Genomic DNA, 26,366 nt, shown 5'->3' on the forward strand with positions numbered 1-26,366 from the left:
GGAGAGACTCCAAATACCAATTTATGAGAAATGTTTAGGATCACCAGTGATAACTGGCTTCTCTATGAGTTACAACCATTGGATTATTTAGGTTTCGAAGCCTAGTTCCAAGGGCACGATTCATATTGACAGTCCTTCTTCTTCTGCCATGGGGTGTGACAGAGGTGGATTCGCAGGGTCAGGCCATACTGGTGGAAGGAGCCAGGATAACTGAATCTCCTTCTGCCTTCAACACCAGCAGGCAGTGTGCAAAATCAGAGAACAAGAAATAGAACAACCTTAAATATATTTGTGTCACTGTTTGAGACCTCTTTGGAAGCAATGAGAATAAATACTATCTTACGTTATCATGACACGTACCTTTCAATGTTGAGTGCTTATCAGCAAGATGCAAGTATTTTGAATGTTTTTATTTCCCTGTTGCATTGGGGTTCAAATAAAGATAATTAGATACCACTTTCAGCAGTAAAGTGTACTTACCACAGTGTGGCTTAACAGAGAAGGAGTGATTTATTTGTAAATACTGCGTTCATTGATGATATTGCATTTATACTTAATGTTTATATATCAGACGCAAAAAAAAGGTTGTCGAAAGACTGCGTTGTCATAGTGTACATAAATATTATCCATCATTTGTTATTTAAATATAAAAAGTAACTTCACTCTACTGTACTTCAGATAAATCAGAGAGTTATTTGTTCTTCTTAGTTTCAATGCTGGAAGAATCAGGATGCAATAGAAATTCTGCTTCAGCAGACACTTTCTAGCACTGAATCATTCATTCATCTGTACTCATTAAGTAAAGCATGCTGTTATTAAATGGCTGCTCAGTAATACAGTAGCAGCATAGGAGGAATATGGGCTTTCTTCATGGAGTCCATATCATTTCAGCAGAGGTTGATTTTTTTTTAAATCAGGAAGATTCAGTTGCATAGATTTTGTTACAGGCTGTGGGGATCCTAGAGCTTAAACCGTCAGGCTGTATGTGAATATTTCCCCCTGAGGAGAAGCTCCCTCTCTTCCTCAGTGAGCAATTGCCTCTGCTCCCTCTCACGTGTGCTTGCAAACACAGCACACATGCACTTCTCAGCCTCCTGAGTCCTTCAGTGCGTGGCACATTGAGGATTCAGGAACAGAGCCCATTAGTTGTTTGGGAGGAGTAGGATTTTGGACAGCAGCAGAGCACAAAGGCAGACAAGAGAACTGAGGTGGCTGTTGTCACCATGAAGGGTTGGGGTTGCATTTGATGGAAGAGAAGCCTGAATCTGTGGCTCTGGTAGAGAAAGGGAGCAATGTGACCGACTACTGTCTTATCATCATGAGAAGGGGAAGTGTAGTGGCTCAGAAGAAAAAATGGAGAAAAGCTGTGTGTCTTTTTGCACCATTTAGAAATAGTGCAATTGGGAAAGACCTGCAAGTCTTAAGCACAGGGAAGTTTATGAGCACATGAAACAAAATGGAATGTGAAGTGTGCCTTGAATATGTGACACTGTGTGTATTTAAATGAGGTGGGCCTGGAAGAAGAGGGAATAATACTGAAAATAAGCTCAGGATAAGAATTAACAATGGGTCTGGTTTTAAATCCAGTGTGACCCTTCTAGATTTTTATTGTTCCAGAACTATTGCCTTCTGGGCAATCAGCATACAGGTTACATCAAACAAGTTTATAAATCCTAGGAAACTCATTGCAAAGATAACACGGAAGATTAATCTGAAGTTTTCACTTACATCAGTTTAGCATTTTGCTTTATATTCGCCTCTGATACACCAGTCTTGAACTGTATTAAAGCTAAGGAAAAGCTCCTGCAGCATTTGCAGCACGTGTGATTTGTGCCACCAAAGTAGTGATTATACTGTGCAGAAAGGCGACTGCATTCTTCACCATTTGAAACTTGAGTTGTATTTCAGTGAGGAAATTATGGGGAAGAGCCAAACATGGGGAGATGAAAGGAAGAGGAGGAGTTGTGTGAGATAGGAGAAGGTATAAAATATGGGAAAAGAAAAAATAAGGCAGAAGGCCAGATTAGTGGGAGAGCGGACAGGTTTAGGATACTGACATGTAAATCTGTGTTAGGAACATTACTACGGCTAGCTGTTAGTTTTCCTTGCTTCCAAAAAGCTGGGATAACCAAACCTGTACTAATCTATATTAAGGCTTGTGTTACTTCTTCTTTTCAAAATATGCGTGTTACAAATAAGAGTGAAGTAATGAGGTAATCCAAAGAACTATTTTTATGTATTCAAAGGTGGGAAGAAACTCTCATCACCTTTTAATTTATTATGTACTTGTGACTTCTGTTTCTGTTTATTTCCTTCATATTCTGTTGATACAAACCCTATTGTTACCAAGCCAAATATTGAAACTCTTCTAAAAATAAGACTTATGCAATAAATCAACCGTTTTTTAATTTTCTTTGTTATTTCACATCTTGAGGGCATCAGTCTCTCCTAACTTGTTTGCCAATGACACCAAACTGAGTGGGGAAGTGGACACTTCAGAAAGTAGAGCCACTCTGTTGGAAACCTGCATATGCTGGAAGAGTGGGCTAACAAGAACCTTATGAAGTTCAACAAGGACTAGTGTAATGTCTCGCATCTGGGAGTGCAGCACAGGCTGGGATCTACCCAGCTGGGGAGCAGCTCTGTGGAAAGGGACCCGGGGGTGCTGGTGGACAACAAGCTCAATATGAGTGACTAGTGTGCTGCTGCTGTGGCAAAGAAAACCAACAGGATGCTGGGCTGCATCAACAAGGGCATCACCAGCAGAGAAAAAGTCATTATCCTACTCTACTCTGTGCTTATCAGGCCACACTTGGAAAACTGTGTTCGATTTTAGCGCCTGCTATACAAAAAAAGAGGTGGACAGGCTGGAGAAGGTCCAGGGAAGGGCCACAAAGATGATCAATGGACTGGGAATCCGCCATATGAGGAAGGGCTGAGAGAACTGGGCTTGTTCAGCCTTGAGAAGAGACTTAGGGGAGACCTCATCACCATGTTCCAGTATTTAAAGGGTGGCTGCAAAGAAGATGGAGATTCCCTTTTTACAAGCGGTCACATGGAAAAGATGAGGAGCAGTGGGTACAAGTTACTCCTGGGGAGATTCTGATTGGAAAAGAAGGAAATTCCAAGAAGGAAAATTTTCACAATGAGAACAATCAGCCATTGGAATGATCTCCCCAGGGAAGGAGTGGATTCCCCAACATCGGACACTTTTAAGATTCGGCTGGACAGGGTGCTGGGCCAGCTTGTCTAGACTGTGCTTTTGCCAAGAATGGTTGGACCAGATGATCCTTGTGGCCCCTTCCAACCTGGTATTCTGTGATTTTGTAATTGTGTAAAATAACCTTAAATTCGTCCTTAACCCCCTTAAGCTCCTTCCCCACAAAAAGGGCGAATGTTTGAGGCAAGACAGGAGGATGTCTTTGGTTGATTCATACTTTCTGGGAAAAATAGGTGAAGGTATGCTATCATCTACTTTTCTTCCAGTGGGATAAAAATAAGCACACTTATCCTTGGTAAATAGTGCCAAGAAATCCCTGTTCTTAATTTAAAAGCGTTCCTCCCTCCTCCCCCCAATACTTAATATATTTGACTGAATGAAGGGCTGTTTTGTCTTCAGAAAGAATGGTTTAAGGACATACTAATAACTCTGTTAACTGAAATGTAGAGTGCGTTTAGATTGAGATTTATACTCTAACTTTATTTGGGTTCTTTGTAGGTTGGTTTTTTTTAAATTTAGGAGTAGATGGTATTAATCTAATATGAAGACTGAAATACCTACAGTCTACAAGGCCTTCATACAGCAGCCTTGACATCTAAGTATATAGGTGCCTGTGTTTTTCAGTAGCAAGGGATTTAAGTGCCTAAAATTCTACTTCTGTGCGGACAGCAATGCTGGTTTGGACTGTCTCCTGCCGAAGTTCTTCTAGGATCCTGAAATTAAGTGTTCCTGCTGATTAGCCCTTGTACAGATCTCTTTAACGCCCATCATTGGAAGTGAGTTCAGCACCAAGTGTAGCAGGCATGGCTTATGGCACGCTAATCACAAAGACTCTGTAGGAACCAGGAAGGGAAATGTGGAAAAGCTAGAGAGCTGGTTGTTGAGAATAAACCTGAAAATTGCCAGGGCAAGGGGCAGGCACAGGGGGCTGAGTGGGGGAGTAAAGCAGTGGGGAAAACACTGGAAGGTGAAAAGTAGTGTGGAAGAGCCAGGAGATCTGTGAAGGGGACAGAAAGCTGAGAGATGGTGCTGAGCTTAAAAGGAAAAGTGAGGATGTGAGGGCTGGAAGCTCATGGGAAATGGGGTTTGCTTGCAGGGAGCAATGTGTTGTATCATGAAGTTGGTGAGAATGAAGCAGTTACTGTAAAGAGGCAGGACTGAGATCAGAAATAGGAGACTGAGCCTGATGACAAGGAGAGTGACAGGGGTGGTGGCACATTTCCCTGGGACTGACACTGGCACAGCTTGGATGAGAAGGAGAGGTGGCAAAGTTGTGAGGGAGACTCTGGATGTCTGTGCTGAACAAGGTGAAGCTTCTCCTCTTCACTAGTTACTGTCATCAAAAGAGCTGGAAGTTAAACCAAGCTCAAAAAGCTGTCTTGAGTAATGTTGTTAGAGTTACAAAGAGCAAGCGCTGCAAAGCTGGGAAGGTGAAGAATTAAGGTTGTCTAGAATATGTTAACTGGGCTCCATTGAACATACACATTATGCTATAGTTTTAAATTATATGATCTCAGAATCATATCGTCTTTTCAACTGGAGCAGAAGTGTATGAAGAGTGTGCAGCAAAGGAGACAGGTCTTTGAAAACTCGCTTTCATTTGCTGTAGAAACTTCAAGACAGGTAGTGAATGGGGCAGTGTGCTGCAAGAAAGATGCGCCGCCTAGTTAAGGCAAATGAAGAGAACTTCCCCAGGAAATTAAAGTATTGTATAAGGCTAGCTACTCTAATAAATGAATTTTAGGAATCTCTGGTTGAAGGCTAAAGTTGGTAATGCTTCTAATTCAAAAGTTTTGTTCTTTAAGTTCATAGACTATGGGGATCACATGACGTGCTTCATAAGGACTGTAATGCAATCTTTTGTTACCCTGACAGCACCAAAGAGGAGCTCTGTGTCAGAACCAGCATTTCTGTCCTCCCAGTGCTGTTCTGAAACAACACAGAATAACCTGGAGTAGATAAAGTGTAGAGCTGTGCTGTGACCATATGTAATTGAGTTAACGTGCAGATTTTCAGTACTCTCTTTTCTTCTAGCTACTGGATTCACTGAATGAGGTTTGGGCCCTGTAGAAAAAAATTCCGTGTTATCACCTAATAAAAATCAAGTCAGACTAGATATGAGCAAGGGGGGCACGCTTAACTCAAAATCTTTAAAAAATAAAAATAAAAATTGGGAATTCTGAAGTCTTTACCTTAAAAATGTGTTAGTTTCCACCTCATCGGATGCCTTTGTTATTTGGAGATTTTAGAGTTGTTGAGGATGTAGATGTTCATATATAGCTTGCCTTCTGTTTTTTTAAATAGTGTGTTTTCCTTATATTTATCCTGGGAAAATCTTGATGCACAATGTGCAAAGAAAACTTAAAAACTAGGAAGCATAGTTACAGTCAGTTTTTTAATTTCCCTTGACTTCTGGTGAAATCTTTGAAAAAACATACCTTGCTTACTTTTCCAATTTACAGATTTACTTGCATGATGAAGAAGATGAATTTTTTTTTTTTTTATCTGATGTAATCATAATTGTATTTTAGGTGAACTAATTTAGTTTTATCTGTTTATATTCTGACCATGGTCAAAAGTGAGGCTGGAATTACTATTTAAAGAGACTAGTTTCAGTGGTTGTGTCATACCAAATGTCTTGCTTTTCTACTCTGTTATTGTTAGATGGGCTGCTCTAAATTAGATGGTCTAATTCTGGAAAATTTGAATATGTGCAGATGGACTTCTGTGTCAGCAAAGCCACACTTATTTAATTGGAGCTCCATATGTCTGCAAAAATTGATTCCATATGGATGAATAGCACATTATGAAAATGTTTCTTTAATTCATACTCGTACCAGGAGAAAGTAGACTAACTTATATTGTCGAGCTTTTCTTTACCTAAGTGACAGTGCACCTGTACACAAACCTCCTTTCAATTTTAAAGTGGTAATTGAATACATAGGATTTTCTTGTCACGTGTTACCAGTTTTAAGGTAGCTTAAATCTGTGGCTAACAAGGCCTTAACTGTGTTGCTGTCTGTCTATATTCCTAAAGCAAGTGATGAAATATACCTAAATCATGCAATCTCACCTTCTACTAGGTCGAATTTACATGAGGTTTCTCACAGAAAACTCTTTCATTTTCATTTGAGGTTGTGCTGAGTGTAGTGTGTGTGTGTGTGTGTGTGTGTGTGTGTGTGTGTGTAGAACTGGTCGAATAAACCCCAGTCTTTTTGCAGGGGAAAAACATCTTTCAGTTTGCTTCTGGTTAAGCAAATTGATGGGAAATAATCCTGTTAGAAAAGCTGGAGATCTGAATTTTTAAATTGCTGACAATTTGGGCCCTAAGAGTTAATATAATCAAGAGATGAATTTATGAGGAGTTATGTAAATTTATGTTTTCTTTATTTTTTTTATTGTACACAGGTACCTGAGGATAAAACTGGCCTGAAGGAAAAATCTGGGGGAAACTGGGGAGCTTGACTGTTCTTGCACCTGAGTAAGTGAATGCTTAGCTGGAAATCACCTTAACAAAATGTTGAAACTATATTTTTCAGCGTCTCTGTGCCTAATCACGGGTCTGTAACTTGAGACAATACCTTGGCTTTTGAATTGAAAAAGACTAGGAGTACTAGAGCTAGCTAAAGGAATGTTGCATAGAGCCTTCAGTGCTTAGCAATAGGTTTGCTTTTTATTACTACCCTTAAAGCTTCCATAAATTTAAACATGGATTATACGCAGGATTTCTGAGCATCTTGGTGTTTTGCTTTGTCGGTTTTTTGAGACTAATTTCTGAGTCTGAATGACCTCTCTGTTTCTTAAAGTTAAATTTGATCTTGCTGGTTTGCGATGATAATGAGGCACTGAGATTGAGCAGGACTGAAGTTGTAAAAAGGGGCCAGGTTAAGTATGAGGTCACCAGAGGATGAAGGCTGAGAAGATGACCTTGTGGTGGCTTGGATTGTCTTGGAAAGGGCGAACACTCGTTTCACGTTGTTTGAGACAAAAACTGTTGTCTTGGTTGGGTTCGCTTCCATTAAAATGGTTGGGTTCGCTTCCATTAAAATAGGACAGGGACAGCATTTCTTCATCAGTTTTGACGGGGCATGTGGCAGACATTTCTAGGCATCTGATGGTCCCCAGTCCCAAACCCAACCTCCACAGGTTTCTGAAAAGAGAGGAAGAATATTTTTTAGTTACCCACCTACCTACCTTTCCTGGTAATCCAAGCGTTATTCTGGTTACAATAAGTCATTTTACATGTCAGAAAGGTACTTTGTTGTATTATTTAATGTGTTTATTTATTCATACGTATTCATATATGAAATGCATGTAATATTAGCGAGCAGATAGTATAATATTGCATGAAACTTCTTTCTACTGGTAATGTATTTTTAATAATGGGCAAATTAATTGAATTTTTTGAAACAATTGCCAGAGCTGGAGCATTTCTTCCTGCTGGCGTTTATCACGCTAAAAGAATTACGTTTAGTTTTTCAGTAAGTTCAATATCCTTACTGGTATCTACATTAAATTTTACAAACTCTACTTATCAGCTGAGAGTCTCTTGATTTAATCTGGTATAAACTTGTTATCAGTGCATTTTACTCCAAATCTCTGCTGTGGTTTAATCATGTTTTTGTACTGAATACATTAGCTTATAAATTGATATCTGTCATGTCACTGCGTTAAAAATATATTTCATTTTGCTGTGTTTATCTCTTTGCGATAGAGGAGTAGACAAAAAAGTGTCTCATTGTTTTTGATATTAAAGAGAATTAAATATGGAGCTTAAAAATACACCAGGCTTTGTGAGCTATACACACATAAGACTCTTAATTCATTCAGAAACACATTGTGGCAGCATTTATTATAGCATTATCATTCTTTGATTTGTACATTAGGGAGTGAGTCACAAATAATGCCTGAAACTGTATTATAAGTAACTGGTTGCTTTCCTGTGCATTTACAGTTCTCATTGAAGTTCTGGTTCTTGCAAATATCATGCCTTGTTGTACTTGCACTCATTGTGCATGGGGTTAGGTATTAGTTCTGTGGACTAGCGAACAGGTGAAAGGTTTATTAAAAGAAGTTCAGTATTAAATGATACTGGCATGTTTTGAAATCAAAATTGGCTCAACAGCTCTGTTTTAAATCCAGCAGGGACCTTCAAGAGAGGTTTTTGCCTCATTTCTTTTGACTTCCGTACTAACACACAGCAAACATTTTCATTTATTTCCTGTGTTATCAGTCCTACTCTGCATATTTTACTCTATTTGCTTCTGACAGTGATGAAAGACAGGTATTTCCTGACCTTTTGTCTTTTCGGTGCTACATGAGCTCAGCTGTTCAATTCAGGAATATTTTCTTCTCCTGTCTTGTTCCCATTTCTTCATTTAGAATGCAGCACTAGAAATTCCAGGTGCAACTGTAATATTTTTGGAACTGTAGTTTGAATTTTGTGATTGTGAACATGAGACAGGAGCTCGCCTATGCAAAAGAAAGGTGGTCATTCTGCTGGGCTTGAGGATTTGTAGGGGTAGTGACTTCTGCCTTGCCAAAGCAACCATGTCAGTGTTATGTTACTTTTTACTTGAAAATTGTCCTTAATTGTTTGAAGAAGGCCGAAGTCAAGAACAATTGAACTAAGAGATGGGGATAATCCAATTAAATTGTGTAGTCTATTCCTTTATGAATATAGGATTGATCTGTACTCTAGTTTAGGTGTTTTATCCAGTTTATCATTTGCCAGTTATTGTAGTTACTTCATCAGCTACAGATTTTCTCATTCAGACTTGAAACTGAGGGCCCTGGGGCAAGATTTTCTCAGTGAAGCATGGAAATGTCCTGGCCTTGGTTTTGAGAGCATCCTGCACGTAGCTGTTCTCGTGCCTGGTGTTCCAGAAAGATCAACAGGTTTGTGCAGATCTGCGTCTGGGTTTGAGGCGAGATAAAACGCATCCTTGACGCAACTTTCTGTGTACCGTGGTGTGTTCTTTTTCAGGGATCAGGGGGTCATAGTCCCTGCCGTAGTTGGAGGCTCAAGTGAAGACCACTGGTGCTGTTGCTGCGGCCCGTCGATACTCTAGGATGAAGCTCTTCAGCTTCTTTTAGCAGTTAATTTCAGGGAGGTAGTTATTATTTTTGTAGATCATAAGTGTATCGTTTCTGACAGTTTTATAAGATACCACAGGCTCTGGTGTTTGTAGTCTCTGGGGGTTTAAAACTCTTTCTCTACAGTGTCTTTCTCACAGAGATCAATTAAGTTTCTAATTAGAGTTGTATCAACTTAGCATCTACTGAAATCCTAAAAAAGCTGATGTTTGATGAGGCAATTTTAAAAGGTTTTTTAATCTTATGAGAAATTTTTGATTGAGGATTTTTGTGGTTTGGGTTGGTTTTTTTTTTTAGTATTTTTGAGAGGGGTTCTTTGTTGTTCTGGAAGTGGTGTTTGAGTAGTGGAAAGTTCCAGTAGCTGCAATTTTAATAAAAGGGAACAAAACAAATTTATTTAAACAATTTTAATTATTAAAGTAGCTTGTTCTCAGACAGCTAACAGAACTCTATTAGCAACCATCCCCAATGCTTTCTGTCTTTGAAAGACAACTTACTTTGATCAGACCTAAGATGTTGATGAAATTTAATCACAAAATTGTTTTGCCCTAAGCCAAGTTTCGCAGCCTTTCATTGGTGTTTGGAAAATTGTACATCACTAAATTTGAAAGGTACCGAAGTCCCGTGATTGGCCTCAGCATTAAACTATATAGTCACTTCTGCTTTATGAGGCTGTAAACTGGATAATTCATCACTAGTCGGGATCTGGAGGTAGACATGGGCTTTTGAAGAACAATACATTATATTACAAATTCCTTTGGAGGGGAAGTGTTTGTTTTTAGGGATTCCTGGAGAGTGGAAGCCTCCTATGTTGGTATTGTGTGTGTAATAAATCATGTACTTTGCCTAGGTTGTTTTTTTTTTTTTTCTCAGAGGTCTAAGACCATTCAAACATTCTGTCATAACAAGAATAACAAGTAGTATCCTCTCTGCAAACACAGAAGAGGAGGGGAAAATGATTTTTTTTTAAAATGTAATATTCTCATTAGCTATATAAATAAATTGTAGTGTCCCACAATTCACTTGAACAGCAATACAGCTGTATTGGTGTTGTCTGACTAAATAACAAGACATGAGAAGAAAAGAGGGGATGACAAGGGGGATATATATCAGAGATTGGCATTGTGGTATGAATGAATTGCCACTGTGTTTTTACTGGGGGGGGGGGGGGGGCTCATTACAGCAGGCTTCATCTGTTTGCTGCTCTTCGATATTTAGAAAGCATCTTTAGTGATCCTGTTTTCCAAACCAGCTCATGCAGTATGGCAAAACAGAAGCAATTACCAGTGTAATCTCAAAGGGAATCTCAAGCTTCACTTTAAGTGCAATGATTAAATCCACTAAAATGATAACCATTGCTGCCAAGAACTCCTGTAATTGGTCACTAATGTATTTTGTTGTAGCAGTCGATAACTACTAGATTTCATGCATGTAATTAGTAATGCATACACGTTTGGTCAGTAAAATTGAAAATCCTAATAACCGAGGCTAGAGAGGGTGGGAAGGAGCACAGAGCTGGTGAACTGAAATAGTGCTCTGTTGATAGTACCTAACCAGAACTGTATGCTTCAATAAAACAAGTGTCCTACTGTGCCGGAATACAAATGGGCTGTCTGTGGCAGGATACAGCAAAGACGTTGGCAGAGAGGGATTTGAAAGCTTCTGGCATAATGTAATTGAGTTGGCCATTTCTTTAAAGATACAGCAAATTGTTTGCTGTGGCATTCATCATCATAAGGAAGGTCAGACAGCTTGCTAAACATATGATATTCATAAGAAAAACGGTGACGCTTATATTTAAACACAAATCATGTTACCGTATTTGTAAAAGCTGTGGAAATGAATGGGAATATTTTTGATGGCACTGAGGCATTAGTAATCTAAGTAAGGCTGTAATTCAAGAAGAGAAGAGTCAGTCAGGGAAAAGACCCCCAGAGGAATTCAGCTAGTGAGCAACATATGATCCCCCTGACTTGAAAGGATAGTAGGTGTTTTGGCAGGAGTATTGCTGACTCTCTCTTCTGATCACTTCAGGGACGATAAGCTTGCACGATCCTATTTTTTCCCTTTTAAGAAAACAAAGGAAAAAATAACAAACGAGAAGGACTTAAGGAAGTCTTTAAAAAGAGACAAAATCTAAGCTGAAGCATTGCTGGTTTTGTTAGTCGGTTATGCTGTGACAGAACAAGGTGGCGCAACAAGAGGGAGCGTATCTGAACTGTTAAATGAAATGCTCAGTATTGGTACACTGGGAAACCCCTCTCCAGTCACATCCAGAACACTGAACGTAAATCGCGGGATGACAGAGGCTTTGGGCCACGCAGCGATGCCTCTGCAAATGAGTAGCTGTTAGCTTTTAGGTCCTAACACATTCAGGAGACTGGCATTTTGATTTCTTGCACCACTGCACCACTGATAGGGTTGGAAATGGGAATCAAAATAATTAGATTGGATATATAGATCCCAGCAAACCAGCCAAGAAAGCGGCTGGGTTGGGGAGGGCTGCTCTGAATTCTAAACTGTGCCGGCGCTTTTTTTATGAGAGGGCGAGGGTGGAAGGAGTAAACTCGAGTGCAGATGCTTGCCATTTATATTCAAAGCATGTAACAAAATAATTGAATATATGCTTCCTCCTATTAAAGCCTGTTAAAATCACTAATAAAGTACATTAGCATTATATTAAAAAGGGAGCACAAATTTTCAGGTAATATATCTTAGTTACAGTATGCACAGTGTCCAGATAGGCAGACTGGGGAGTGACCCTTTCCGTCATCTAAGGCGTTTCTCCTTGCTGGTACAGGACTGTTCTCATCAGTGCATTTTCTGTTATTTTGTCCAGCAGTAGCTTCACAGTATTCCCTCTTGCAGTTTTTTCACAGGCCAACAGTTGTTCCCCTCCAAAAAGCCTTTCCTGCTAGTCACTCAATATTTTCCATTAAAAACCAAAACAAAACAAAAACCTTCCATTTATTCCTTCTCGAGTTTCCGTATCTGATAGAAAATTTCTTCCTTTTTCTGCTGTGCAAATTCCTCCTTTAGATATTTGTAAACTATTAATATTACCCCACTTTCTCATTTCCCCACTTTGTAAGCAAATCCGGCAGTTATTGGCTCCAGTTGTAGTCACTGGAAAAATCTCATTCAGCTGTTTCTGAACATCCTTATTCTGAACTAAATACCAGCATTTTTCTCCTGTTTCGCTACTCCAGATCCCCAGGAGATTTTAGATGTTAGGTATTTTTATTGTGCTTTTCAGGCCATTATTTCACATTATGCTGCTCAATTGTAAAGATAGTGATGAGGAATAGCAAAGTGATGTCTTTTTGGTTTGGTCTCTGCAAGTCCATGATATCTAAAGCTCCTTCAGAAGTTGTCATTTGTGTATCTTGAGGGGCGCTGCGCCCATACTGTACAGCTTGCACATAAATATACCATTCACCGATCTGATGTTTTGGTGAAAGATTACAAGACTGACAAAGTGTGTATTTACTATTTACGTGGAATGGATGATATTTAACTAGTGTGGAGGTGCAATGTGGAGGAGCACTACTCATACCTGAAGCTGAAAGTGTTTGGACTTACTGGGAAGAGATCTTGGCAGTTCTGGAGGAGCTCATCTTTCTGGTAGGAAACTGATAAAATCTAATCTGTTTTGCCAAATGGAGACTGAAATTGTGAGTTGGTCATTGTCTGGTAGTAAGTGTGTGAAGATTTATGATATGAAAAGGTTCTTTTGTTTGGAAGTCACGGAAATAAAAAGATATACTGGAAATAAGCTAAAGGTAGAAGAATTCAAACAGGAAACAGATTTCGTTATTCCTCCAATAGTCATATCTATTTTAAAGCTGGAAAATTGTTGAAATCGAAATGAGGAATTGTCCCTTAGATGAAATTTTTACATCATGTTCAGATGAACTTCTGAAATACAGATTTCTTTCAATGTTTCAAGGTTACATGTCACACAAGAATTGCATGTTTGAGTTTCAGAACGTGTGTTATTGAGGAAAACCAGTCAGATAATGTACTGGCCTCTTTTTGTCTTCATGCTTATGAAGGTCTTCAGTTAAGGTTAGGGCTTTCATACATGCAGATTATTTAGCTGAGATGATGGTCATATGTTTGTGGAGGACAGCTGCAACGTAGCAGTTATTGTGCAAGAAACTGAAAAAATAGTTCAGTGGTTTGCCCTGCTCCAAAAGGTACCTCTGTGATGCCTTCTGCCCAGTGCTTTTGGTAGGGCAGATAAAACATACAGCCCACTTAGGAGCCCAGTAAGGACTGACTGATGTTCAAAGTTTATTTGAATGCTTGGAACTGATGTTTTATAGGGAGAATTCAGAAAGAAAAGTTATTGTGGGGTTTAATAATTTTTTCCTTGACCTCTATCTGCAGTAACATTGGCTGGCAGTATCACAGTTCATCTAAACACAACATTTTATTAATGGCAGATTCTACAGAAGAACAAATAGAGTTGGGGAGAAAAGAAGACATGAAAGAATTGTAGCTTTTTCAGATGAATAACTTGCTGAATGTGAATGAAGGCAAATGCCACTGACTTGAATGAAGAGATCAAATTAAATACCTTGTGCAGTTTCCATAATGTCTCTCTAAGAGGACTGCAACACTCGATCCTCCATGTTTTGACTACTGGCATTCAGTCAACAGTATAGCAGTGTATTTTACACAGGCTGTTAAAAAAAAAAAAAAAAGTGTGTTACACAGGTAATATTTTCTATACTGTTAGAGTGTTAAATGCTAGTAAATATTTCCTACTCAATGTATAAATAGCCTCTCATGATATGAATTCTAGGTAATGGAAACACCTTATATGTTTCACTACCACAGCATAGCATTTTGTTTAAGAGACCTGCAGATTGCTTTAATCTTCTATTTTAAGATATTAAAATCGTAGGATATAAACAGCAGGATGTGCCACATAGCTAACTTGATTGTGCTGTAACTCAGAACAAGCTGAGCTGTTTCTTCCTCATCAGGAAGACTTTTCGATGCTTCTTGTTGTCTTATCTTTGGTTATTGGAACCACATTTATGTCCTTCTACAATAATCTTCAGAACTAATTATGTTCAGTGAATATCTTACCCCTTGCAACTTTTCACTACTAATGCATGTTATATGGATGACTTCTTTTGCTGTACAACTAATGAACTCAGCTCTTCATTGTTCTGTGTTGAATTTGCTTTTGAAGGCCATCTGAAAATAGATAAAAATACTCAAATTCTTTTGCTTTTTCTGATCTCTTATGTCAACATGTGAAAACATGGTGAGTGGTCTCCTCTTGTGAGATAGTATACAATCAAGGAAATTTTTAGATTCTTTCTAAAGTGGTGGAGAAGTTTCATTTGCACAGAAACTTACGTGTAAAGAGATGCATATAGTTAGTTAGTTATAAAAATAAATACCATGGCTGTGTAGCATTCAGATTTAGCAAAGGATGTGGTAGTGTGTTTTTGTATTTTTGAAACAAACCCCATTATTTTTATGTGATCTCAGAGGAATATGTGTTTGAAACTTGCTTCGTTACTGTAGCAAGTTTTTCAGCCTTTCAAAGTATTAGTTCTTAAATTAATAATACCATTCTGCTACCCATGTGTTGTTTGTAAAAACTGGGCTTGTTAGGAAACGCTAAGTGACAGCACTGACATCTTAGCTCCCTACCTTGGGAAGTGCTTCCCTTATTTTCTTTTTCTGTGCCCCTCTCCAGGAACAAAAGCAATATGAAAATGCAGATGTTGAAAGGCATGAAAATGTGTTTAAAGTATTTTCCTTCTGTCTTGGAACAATGGTTGCTGACAGCAGAAGGTTTGCTTGCTAGTTAAAATTAGATTTGAATCATCAGTGTAATAGCAGTAGGAAATTGTAGGATGGAAGGGTGCCAGGAAGCCGATCCATAATACATCTGCCCTTTCAGTGCGTGTAAGGTGGGCCCTGAAGGACTTCAGCTGGCTCCTCAGTTGACCAAGTTCGCCCCATATGACAAGTCATAGTTACAGTTTTAAGCATCCTGAAAGCAAAATACTTTGTACCTGGGCAAAAAACACTTAGGTGGAGTACCCAGAACAGGCACAAGCAAAGCAATGCAAGATGGCTGTTACAACTTTGCCTTCCTGTTGCTTCGTTACATCACATTTAATTGGGCCCAAACTCATTACCTCTCACTGTTTTTCTGGACTAGGATTCAAATTACAAAAAAAAAAAAAAACAAAACAAAAAAAAAAAAACAAAAAAAAAAACCAAAAAAAAACCTGCGTCTTGGGGCTTGGTTTACTGGGTTTTATGGTTGTAAAAACACTGCCAAGTTTTCATGAGCTAGCTTCGGGTAAATTAGAGGATGATGCTTCTCTGAAGCTGCATCAGAGTCAGCATCATTCTGCCTTATTCTGTTTCTCCTCGCCTGTTTTAAGGCAGTCCGGTACCCAGTGGCTTCCTTGCTATGGTTATCCATTGGCTTTGCAGTAACCCAGTCTGTGGAAGATGGTGACATCTCTACGCACCTTAAAACCATTCACAGAAATGGTTGTAATTCTGTTGATGCAGAATGCAGCTGCCCATTTAAATCTCTTTTCTTACAGAGGGGCTGGTTATGTCTCTGCTATGTGTGGGTTTCTATTTCATTTCTGGTGCAGTTTTTACACTATTTTATAAGCAGCTTGGTTCCTGATTACTTCAGGGAGTGCTTTGCATGATATAATGGTAATGATATCAGCTGAAGTGCTAAAGCTACTAGTCCTCTAATTTAAATTAGTGCCAGTTGGAGATGGGAAAGCCAAAAGCAGGATGGTGCATGGGAGAGGGCTCTGCTTTTGGAAATTATTTAGTTTGCTCTCATAACAAAGTAAGAATTTTCTGACCTTCAGGTCGTGCGGCTATTCTTGTTCTGGGTGGCAGAGTGGAATCAAAGTGGTTGTGAAGGAACGATCAAGGAGGAATTTTAGTTTAAGTGTTTAATGATGTTTAGTGCATTACTGTTCTCTTCATCAGTGCTATGAAGGCAATCAGACATATTTTAAAATAAATCTACATAAATAACTGGCTTATAATAATGCAGCATTGGTTTATAACTTTTTATATCATTTGTTTACATCTACTCCATTTAACACTCTCTCCATTGTATGTGTGTATGTATCCATCTATCTGTATATATCTGGAGTTTATATATATAATGTTTGTTTATTTTATGGAGACATAAGCAGTTTTACAGCTGGACTGTATTGTTTATAGGTATTATTTAATTGTTGGCAAATATTTGGAAGACACAGGACCACCATAGTTTCATGACTGTGGTATAGCAAACTTGACTGTACCCAAGAGAAAATGGAGTGTTACCTGAGCGTGAGAGGCCACCTTGAGTTGACCTGCTTGTGTGCTCAGCTTAGAGACTGCAATCTGTACTCCTGCACGTGTACCAACTGGAAGAACAGTGGGTTATATAGAAGACTTTGCTGGAAGTTACTGATGTATTTGTGTTTGAAAAAATGGAAGGGGATTGATATACTTCTTTTCCCTGGTAGAATGATGTCAGGTAGGCTTCAGGTCGCCCAGATGATGGTGGTTTGCACAGCTCCATTGGTGGCTGCTTCTGCTCTCAAAGATGTTTCCAGGAACGTAATTCAAGTTTTCTTTTCTGTACGCTGAGTCCCTTATTTATTGTTACATCTTTGCTGATTAACTTGTGCTTGTCCTCTTTGTGATCTCCTGTGTCATATTCGTAGACAGTTGTTTGCCACCTTTCTCAAGACAAGGTCAAGAGCCATTCCCTGAAATAGCGCAGATACTTGTGTCATGTAGAGCCTTTTTGTAAATGTTCTTCCTGTTTGTCTTGTAGGTGTCTATAAAAGTATGGAAGTCTAACCTAGGATATTAAGGTTTTTATGGCCTTAATGCTTACATTCTAGTTCAACTCAGTGCATTGTGATATTGCATATACTCTTAATCATACTGTTAGCCACTATCATCTTTAAACATACTCCGTGTCCCCTGGGTGTCTACCTGCCATCTGTTACTTTATCCCATTAGATTTCCAGCAGATTTCCCATTTTCTCTCCAGCATACTGTGCTGAAAAAACCCTCCTTATAGTTTCCCTTATTGATCTCCCAGTTCAGTCTTAATTACACAGCTAATCAGATTATGGTGACTTTTTCTATTTCTCACCTCCCTGTGCTTTCCAGTTTGAAGAAAATCATACACTGGGAGCTGATTCTCTTAATTTCTGCACACAGGTATTTATGTATGCGCAGGATGAGTACACAAGATTCTTCTAAACACTGTTTTCTGTTACATTCACTGCATGGTGGATATAAAGACTTAGGTGGGGCTGAATTCTTCACAACTTCGGGAGCCTCTTGGCCTCTGCTTCCTCCTGTGGGGCCATGGGAACCCGACTCTTTGCAGCTAACCTGAGCCAATTTGGATGCAGCAGCTCCAGAAGGGCTGGTCCTGCTCTCCCTCCCCTCCCCTCCCCCTTGACCCAGGCTCCCAAGGTGCTGTCAGCTCTGTCGTGCCCCCGTGCAGTGCTGAAAAATGGTTTTATTTGCAAGGTGAGCCCTGTCCCCGACACACGGCAACAGTAGGGTCTTAAAAAAGCTTAGGCTGGCTATTAATACAACGCTGAGTCACTGCTGAAATGTTTTACTTTGCTATGCACCTTTTCAAAGCAGACCATTGCCAGATCCGGCCTGCCTAGAAGGGGCTATAAATCGCCGTCCTGGGCTGCTGAAGGACGAGCGGCTCAGCGAGGTAGGCACGCGTGGAGAATTGCCTCAGCGGGTGTCTGTGGCCACCCTGCCTCCGCTCGAGCATCGCCACACAGATAAAAACCTGCGGGAAGGCTCTCCAGGCAGAGAAAGCGGCTTTCCGTTTTCTTTAAAACCTGTGGGAAACTTAGTATTCTGGGAACATGTGTGAGTATTATTTATGAACACTGGCGGTCTTATCACCAGATGACTGATGTCGGTAAACTCCCTCATGATGACTTTGTTGTTACATTAATAGAAATACCTCAGCAGCCTGGAGCTCGGACCTGGTGACAGTTCTATACAACTGAGAGACCATCTTTAGTGTTAACTGGGATTAACTGAAATTCCTACATTGGAAACCATTGTTTTATACGGCAGGAAGGGGTTCATTAATTCACTGCTCATTTTTTGTAATGCTGGACAAAAGCTTGCCTGATAAAACTGCGGGTTTTCATGGCTAATGAGCTCAGCCAGTCCTTGGTTTCTGTCCATGTACTACAGGAACTAAACCGTATGGAATATTACTGTGGAATATTTAGGTCCATTTATAAATACAAAGATTCATGTGTACAAATTGGCTTCAGTCTTAATTGATTTAGAATACTTGATTAGACAACACAGCTGAGCCAACGTAACTCTTGCTGCCGCCAAGAGAGGTGGTTCAGCCCTCACTTTTGTCTTCCCTCCTTTCTGGCCATATGGTGCTTGTCTGACTCCTCACTCTACTGCTGAACTCCATCCTTCCTGGAAGAGATCAAGCCATTTTATCTGGTGTGATGTTATCAAACAGGTGTGAGGAACTATGTGCTTCCCTTCTGGAAACTGCATTTCAGCACGAGGGTTGCAAATCTAGTGAGAAAACCTCCGATGCCAAGAGGTGTGAGCTAGATCTGCACGGGTCATTTCTACTTACAGTTTTGATCAAGAAAAGGAGTAGTCTGGTTTTATATATATATCTCCTGTGATATATTTTTAGTTGTTACCACCTGCACATGATATAATAGTCCTGTGCCAAAAAAAAAAAAAGAGAAAAGAATGGCATTTCTAGCACAGATGGCATGATTGATAGTGCTGTGGGTTTACATACTTTGAATTTTAGTGGAGTGAGGAAACCTTCTACTCTTAAACTTACAGTATCCTGCATTCCAAAATAAAAGATATTAAAAAATGCCTTGACATGTGTATACTTGGCAGAAAAACAAGACTCATTACTTTACCCAGTAAAAATCAAGGGTCACAGAACGAAAATCTTCTTCACCAGTTAAGCACATTAAGCGTGTTTCAGTAGTTCTGGTGACTGATGAGCGCATCACGTGTTTGACGTATGCGTGCTCTACTTGTGTTTATTTGGACTTTTTGTCTTACTGGGGTTTTGCAAAGCTAGTGAGAGTCACCTCTGGCGTACTGCCATCCTTTACAGTAGTCCCATTGCAATGCATGGTGCGAAGTAATGTAGTAACTTTGGGAAACAGCATTAGGAGTGATGGGTTTGGTACCATCTTGATTTAACAGTGGCCTTAGCAAGCAAGTGTGAAAGTGCAAATGCAAAGATAGCAGGGGTAAACTAAATGCTTGTGCTCAAGAACTGCAGCAGGCACTAAGGCAAGAAATGTCCTTGTGTTGCCCGAGTTCAGTTACTACTGTTTGTCCAGCATGGAAGCAGCAGCGAGTGGTGGTGGGAGCTGGGAGAGGTGGTAGGAATGGGGAGGTCAGAGCAGGATTTTGCCTCTGGCTGGGGGAAGCAAGTGAGAGGAGATGCTTTGGTTTTTGACGGCTGGGGTGTAGTTTTCTCGTATTTAGGGTCCCCACAGTCTTAATAGCATTTTTGTTTGTGTCATCTCCTTGGCTGTTTTACTGTTTTCTGTAGAGAAAGGAAACTTATAAGCGTGCTAAAGCTACATAATGTTGACAGCAGTCCTAGTTCTGGGGTTCTTGGCCATTGGCATTGCTTGACAATATCTCTTAAAGCCTACCTAAATGAGTACCGTAGGTAGCAGGATTGTACTGCTGTTTGCTGCCGATCAGCCACTGGAAAGAGATGTCCGAGTTTGATGCGATGAATTAAACGTGCCTTTGCACCAGCAGAGCCAAGCCAGGTGGGTCTGTCAGACCCTCTGTGGGTCAAGCTGAGCTTGAGGCATGGGGACTTCGGTGGCTTCAGGGAATCACTTGTTCGTGCAGCCTCTGGGTGGAAAAGGAGCTTGGCTCAGCACACTCACACCAGCCAAGCAGAAGCCATCAGAAGTGGCCAAACGGGGGCATGTGTCCCTCAACAGCTGGGCCTCCTTCAGGCCTGGCTGGGCGAGCCAGCAGAGCTGCCTGACAGCTGGGGGCTGGCTGGAGCCCCATGCCGTGGTGAAATGAAGAGCCAGGGCTGGGCAGGCAGCGCGTATGGGGTAGTGGGGGATTTTAGCAGCCGGTTTTTAGTAGTCTCTGCTGATGAAACTTGAGAATTATTTTCCCCAGCAGCTTTGAGCATAGCTAAGTCTGAACACATTTTGCATGGGACCGAAAAGGCATCTCCCTGCGCCCAGACCTTCTTGCTGCCAAATTTCAAAGCGCTGCTGCAAAATGGGGAGGTTTATGAAAATGACAAGAAAGAGGATTATAATAGAAAACAGAAGTAAACGTAAGTATAGGTAGCGATTATAATAGAAAACGGAAGCAAACGTAAATGTAGGTGTCATGGCTTCTTGTGTTACATGTGGGGCCAGCCTTTTATATTCTCAAGTGATGACCAACTTCGAATATCCAGATTTGTACAGTGTAAAGTTAGTGTGCTCGGTGGTTTTGACAGTCTGGTCCCCTAACACATTATTTGAGAGAGGTTACTTAAGGCTTACAAAGATTACCTCGCGTGTGTGTGTGTGCATACAGGTGCACATATACCTGCGTGTGTGTCTGTGTCTGCTGACTGCACATTAAAAACACTTTCTTCCCATACTGATCCCAAGATCTGGAGGCATTTTCACAGCGTGCACGATGCGGTATCTTAGACCCACAGGTTCTGCAAAAGCAAAGTATTTTTTAACAGTGGCACTTAATTTTTGGAAATGCAAACCGGGGTCTGTAACGTGGGACGACGGGTGGGATCAGCAGCTGAGGGAGGACAGGCGCTGGCCGTGCTTAGGGGTGTGTTTGCATCCCAGCCACCCCATGCCTCCCCTCCTGCGGCCCCATCTGCACCCTGGCTCGTACCAGGCAAGTACAGCAATGGCTGTGGTTGTACCTGTTGGTGGGTGATGGGTTGTTTTTCCCCTCCGGTGGCTGCAGGCACAGAAGAGAACAGCAGCTTATCGAGCGCTTCAATCTGGTTTGCGGAGTGTAACAGCTGATGAGAAAATGGCTGCCTTGTTTTCCAGAGCTGTCCCAGGGCTGACCGCACAAGAGAAAATGAGGATCTGAGCTTGAGAAATCTCTCAGCACTTTCCCGGGCCGTTTAGCATTTATAAATACACTTGGAAGGAGCCTTTCTTCTTTCCAGGTAGCTGCCTGGCTTTAGTCCTTGCAGCTGTAGCAGGCAGCTCTGTGGCTCTGGCTGCTCTGCCTCAAGGGTGGCTCCTTCTGAGGAGAGGTGGGAAGGAGCCATCCCAGACCCTCATTAATGCTCCTTGGGAACCCTTCCCACGTAGGGGTGCGTACGTCTGTGTCTCTGGATATACATACGTATGCATAAATGTACCAGGTGAGATTTTCGGCTTGAGATTTGTCTTCTAAGGTGCTGGAACTGTAATCACTCGCTTTTTAAGGATTATATTAATGAAGTGTTGTTTTCTGAAGTATTCAGTGCTTCTAAAAATGACTTTCTTCATTTTCTCCCCTTTTGAGTGACGTAACATTGCATTATAAGCAGATGTCGTGCGATGTGAAATAGAAATGCATATAACCATTACGTTGAAGTTATCTCTAGACCAAGAAGCTTTTAATATTAATGCAGGAATGATCTGCATAAACCAATTCCCTCTGAATAACCCGCTACAAAATTCGCTGCTGTTCAAGTGCATTATCCCATTATTAGGTGGGATAATCGAAACAATTTTTAGCAAATTTTACTAGATTTTTGCAGCAGTTTTTTCCCTTCCGTTCTTCAAAGGATCTCAATGCTTAAATTAATTAATTCTCTCGGTATCCTGTTGAAAAGGCGGAAATTGTGTAACAAATTCTAAACTCTAAAAGAACAAGAAAGTGACTTATTTGGAATATCATGGGAAGTCTCTTAAAAAGAGTGATTAGCTCCTTCGGGATTTGGACCTTTAACATAAATGACTGTCTTATAAACTCTGGTAGATTTAGCTGTGGTGGTTTAAGATGTGACAGTTATCTGTTGTACTCATCAGCTGGGCTTAATCCTTCATCCACTGCTCAAGCAAATGCAAGCCAGCCTGTCAGCTCCTGTGGCTCATGTAACCCCTGCTGCCTGGTAGGTTGTGCAGGGGGGTCTCCCTCAGCCAGGCTCCTAATCATCCCTGTCTGCTCCTAGTAATAAGGGAGAGGACAAAAGAGTAGAAAACAAAACCCAAACAATCAAAAAACCCAAGCAAAGCCAGGCATATTGCCTTTAACTTTGGGCTTCCCTACCAGCTTCCAAGCAGTGTTTCAAAAGTGTTGTTTTCAGGTAACTACTAGCAATATCAATATTTTGGCACTGATGTACCTTGGTTTCTGAGGGCTCTTTTCTTCCCTTGAATAGACTTTTACTCCTCTTCCCTGTCTTTTCTTTAACACAATAATGCAGTAAGCCTTTTCTGCAGAACTGATGTTGCTTTTGAGCATAATCTCAACCCGTGCAGTCCAAATAAGTCGAAGGCAGAAGGTAGTGTACTCCATTTTGTAATTAAGAGTTGTAGAGAGGGAGAGATGTTTTGGCTCCCTTTTTCTCAGTTAAGCATAGCACTGCAAAACCTGTGCTATAACATGTGCAATTCTGTGGATGCTGCATGCACATCGGTTGGAAACACCAGAGTGCCCGTGGAGCCGATTCCCTCTTCCAGAGGTTGGCTGTGCTGCTTCCGTGTCACTGCAAGCCCGGGGAAAACGCTTTGCAGAGATCACTGCAGCTGTACCAGTATCAAACAGAAGATGTGTTCTTGGGAATCAAACCCTCACTATGCTTCCTTTGTATTAGCTAGAGCTGTCCAGATAACCTTTTTTTTTTTTCGTATTGCGGGGCTAAAAAAAGGCTTTCAAGGAACTACACATTCAAATTGTGTGTGTATCAAAGGAATAGGAGGGATACTATTTGCAGGACATATGACAGTTTGCTTCACATTTCTTTTTCTGCCACTGTCATTTCTTTTTTAACAACCGGAACAGAGGAGTCTGAAAATGGAACTGGAAAGAAAGCTGCAGGTTTTGTTTTGAAAAGCCCTTTGGAAAGAATACCTGTTTCATACCGCTGTGCCAGCATGGGAGCTGGCAGAGCTGCTCCTTCCCTCGGAGCCAGGCTCCACTGCAGCGCTTTTTGGAGCAGGCTTGTTACCCGACTGCCTGCTTTCATTGTGTCCCTTGGGTTGGATGGGACCTGCAAGGTCTGTGACAACAAGAATTTGGGCAGAGGGCGACAGTCGAATCAGGTGACTCTACGAGGTATCCACTTTAAAACAAAGAACAAATGACTGCATTGAAAGTGCTGAGCAATGTTTGTTTATTGGCTGTAACAGCGCTGCACAGTGTGGGGTTTTGTACAGAAGCCCGAGTTAGCGTGGTTAGCAGAACAGGGCAGCTTTTTTAAGGGCAATACTTTACCTGAGCCAGTTTTACTTTGCTTCAGGAGAAATTAAATAACGTGGAACGTAGTGTGTCTTGCAGTATTCAAGCTAGTATGAGTGTCTCTTTCGCAGTGTGGCCTGGAGACATATGCATTGTTTTGCTATACTTTCCATCTACCAGAATACATCCTCCCTGTATCTCTGATTTTATTCTTAAATTATAACTTCTGGGGGCAAGGATTATCTTGTCTCTTTTTTCATCTGCTTTTTTCTATATTTTGATATCATCTTGCATATAAGACTCATGGTTAGGATTCCTAGGCAGCAGCTTAATACAAATAATGATACATTATTATTGATCAAGACTTCCTGTCTCCTGTTATATCTTGAAAACAGCAGGCTGGATTGGATGATTCTGAGCTTCTTTATACTGATACTCATGGGCTTGTAATTCTGAAGAGAAGAATAAATAATTGAGAGGAGGCTAGGAGGTTTTGTTTATCTTTTGAAAAAATGTTGCAACAAAGTGGTTTGAGCATTAGGCCCAGCTAATGTAACTCCAAATATTTTAAAAATAGAAAACTTACGAGATAATGTTATTGATGTTCTGTCATGCCAAATAAATATTTCAGTGGACTAATAATGTGGAGCTGCTTTGGAGAGATCTCTGCTGGCATTTTTGTTACACAGTGTGAAGGCCAGGTTGCTGATGATAGGCCCCAAACCTGACCTGCTGTAAAATGTTTACAATTCTGCATTCTCTGTGTTCTAAAAATGGAACAACTTTCACAATCTTTTTATTCTCGTATAAGTTCTCCCTTTCCACACAATCAAACCCAGAAATCAGCTGCTTGCTTTGCTGGGCTGACATGCACGCTGCTTTATTTTTCAGTTTCACCAGTAATAGGCTTTTCCCAGATTGTAATGGTGCTGCATTGACATAATTATGTTACTCCTTTATTCACACAAAAAAAATCTAGTGAAGTCTCTCTGCAGATTCCACTGTCTTTACAGTAGGATTATGGAAATGAATAAAATTATTCAGATTAATAGCTTTGATTTCTCAGCACTTTATTCTAGTTTTTCTTGAAACAGAATACACATTTACAATACTGCTTCAGAACGTATTGAATCTCCCTGCCTGATATATACCCCCTCTGACTTCTGTGTTAGCTGGGCTTTGAAGTGACAGCATATTGCCTGCGTTCTGGCTTCCACAGAGGGGGAAAAGAGAAAAATTGTCTTCAAGACCTTTAAACCCTCTGCAAGAGTATAGTATTACTGTGTCTTCAGTAATACTGAAAGTCAGGATGCCTTCGCATGCCTACCTGAATACAAAACAAATGTATTTAAATTACAAGGATTTGTTGGAAAATGTGCTTGTGAGCACCAAAGATGAAGCCCTTCATGGGAAGGAAATGTCACTATCCTCTCTCCTGCATTTAGTACCACTTCTGGAATGTTCAAATGAGAGAGACTAAAGTGTACTTAGAGGAGCAAAAGTCACAAGGGTGTTGACACCTCCAACACTCAACGGATTTTGTCTTAAATAATATTCTCACAGAAATGGATTTTCTCACTAACATTACCAAGTAAATTCCATAGCGATGCTCATGTGTGCACAGGGCTACATGAGGCCTAAGCAGTTGGCAAATAATGTATAGAATCATAGAATCATTGCAGTTGGAAGAGACTCTCAGGATCATCGAGTCCAACCATAACCTAAGCTAACTCAAGCACTAAACTATGTCCCTAAGAATCTTATCTAAACACCACCACAGATAGATTTGCTTTGATTTCAAATAGCGGGTCTAGGCTGAGAGCACCAGAGACAGAGCTTGCTTTCAAGTTTGGACTCTACTCTCTCTATAAACCGATGGCAAAAAACCCCCTGATGAAATTATAAAGAGCATGTGTCATTTGTTTTGGTTCATTTTTCTCTCTTTTTCGTTATGGGCTTTTCAGTTGCTCTTCATTTGGTATGCCTGCATGTCACATTCTTCAGTTGAGCTTTGGAGACTGACAGCACACGCCCAACGTTGCGTTGCTGCCTCGGTTTGCAGTTCCGTTCACTGTCCCCTGGAATCATGGCTGCCCTTTCTGGCTTGGTCCACACCATGGGGCTCTGCTGATGGGGAGTGGACTGGAAAGAGGGGAAAGGACCCTCCTCAGGGCCAGAAAAATGCCGGCAGAGGCCCTGTCTGCCAAACTGTGGGGACTTCTATCATTGTACCTGGTGCCGTTTGGGAAGGTGGTAGGTCTTCGATGGCGAAGAAACGTTTTCAACTTGTATGCACAGCACCTCCACCATGCCAGAAGGGGCTTTCTAATAGAGACAGGTCCTCAGATCTGGAGGTCTGACCTACTTTAGAAAATCTGCTCACCAGAATTTAAGTTAAAGCAAGTATGTTATTAATCCTTTCCTTTCCATTTTGCCAGTGAAGTACCATCTGTCTTTCATCGTTTGCTTTGGTGGGACCTGCTTTGCACTGCTGGTATCAGTCCCAGGCTAAAGATTATTAACACCTTTTGGTCCCAGCAGTATATCTGCATTAGCATTGCGTTACTGGCAGCAGGTAGCTGAAAGC

At 40.7% G+C, this 26,366-nt stretch overlaps 1 protein-coding gene across 3 annotated transcripts in view; it reads left to right on the forward strand.

Annotated features, from left to right (window-relative positions):
• Nucleotides 1–26,366, forward strand: part of TBL1X (transducin beta like 1 X-linked) — a 203,957-nt gene that overhangs the window by 52,645 nt on the left and 124,946 nt on the right. For all 3 annotated transcript variants that reach the window (XM_065638786.1, XM_065638795.1, XM_065638778.1), the window contains exon 3: nucleotides 6,629–6,701. The gene's annotated coding sequence lies outside the window, so the exon portion shown is untranslated. The remainder of the gene's footprint in view (nucleotides 1–6,628; nucleotides 6,702–26,366) is intronic.

This window comes from Caloenas nicobarica, chromosome 1, assembly GCF_036013445.1.
Source record: "Caloenas nicobarica isolate bCalNic1 chromosome 1, bCalNic1.hap1, whole genome shotgun sequence".
NCBI lineage: Eukaryota > Metazoa > Chordata > Aves > Columbiformes > Columbidae > Caloenas > Caloenas nicobarica.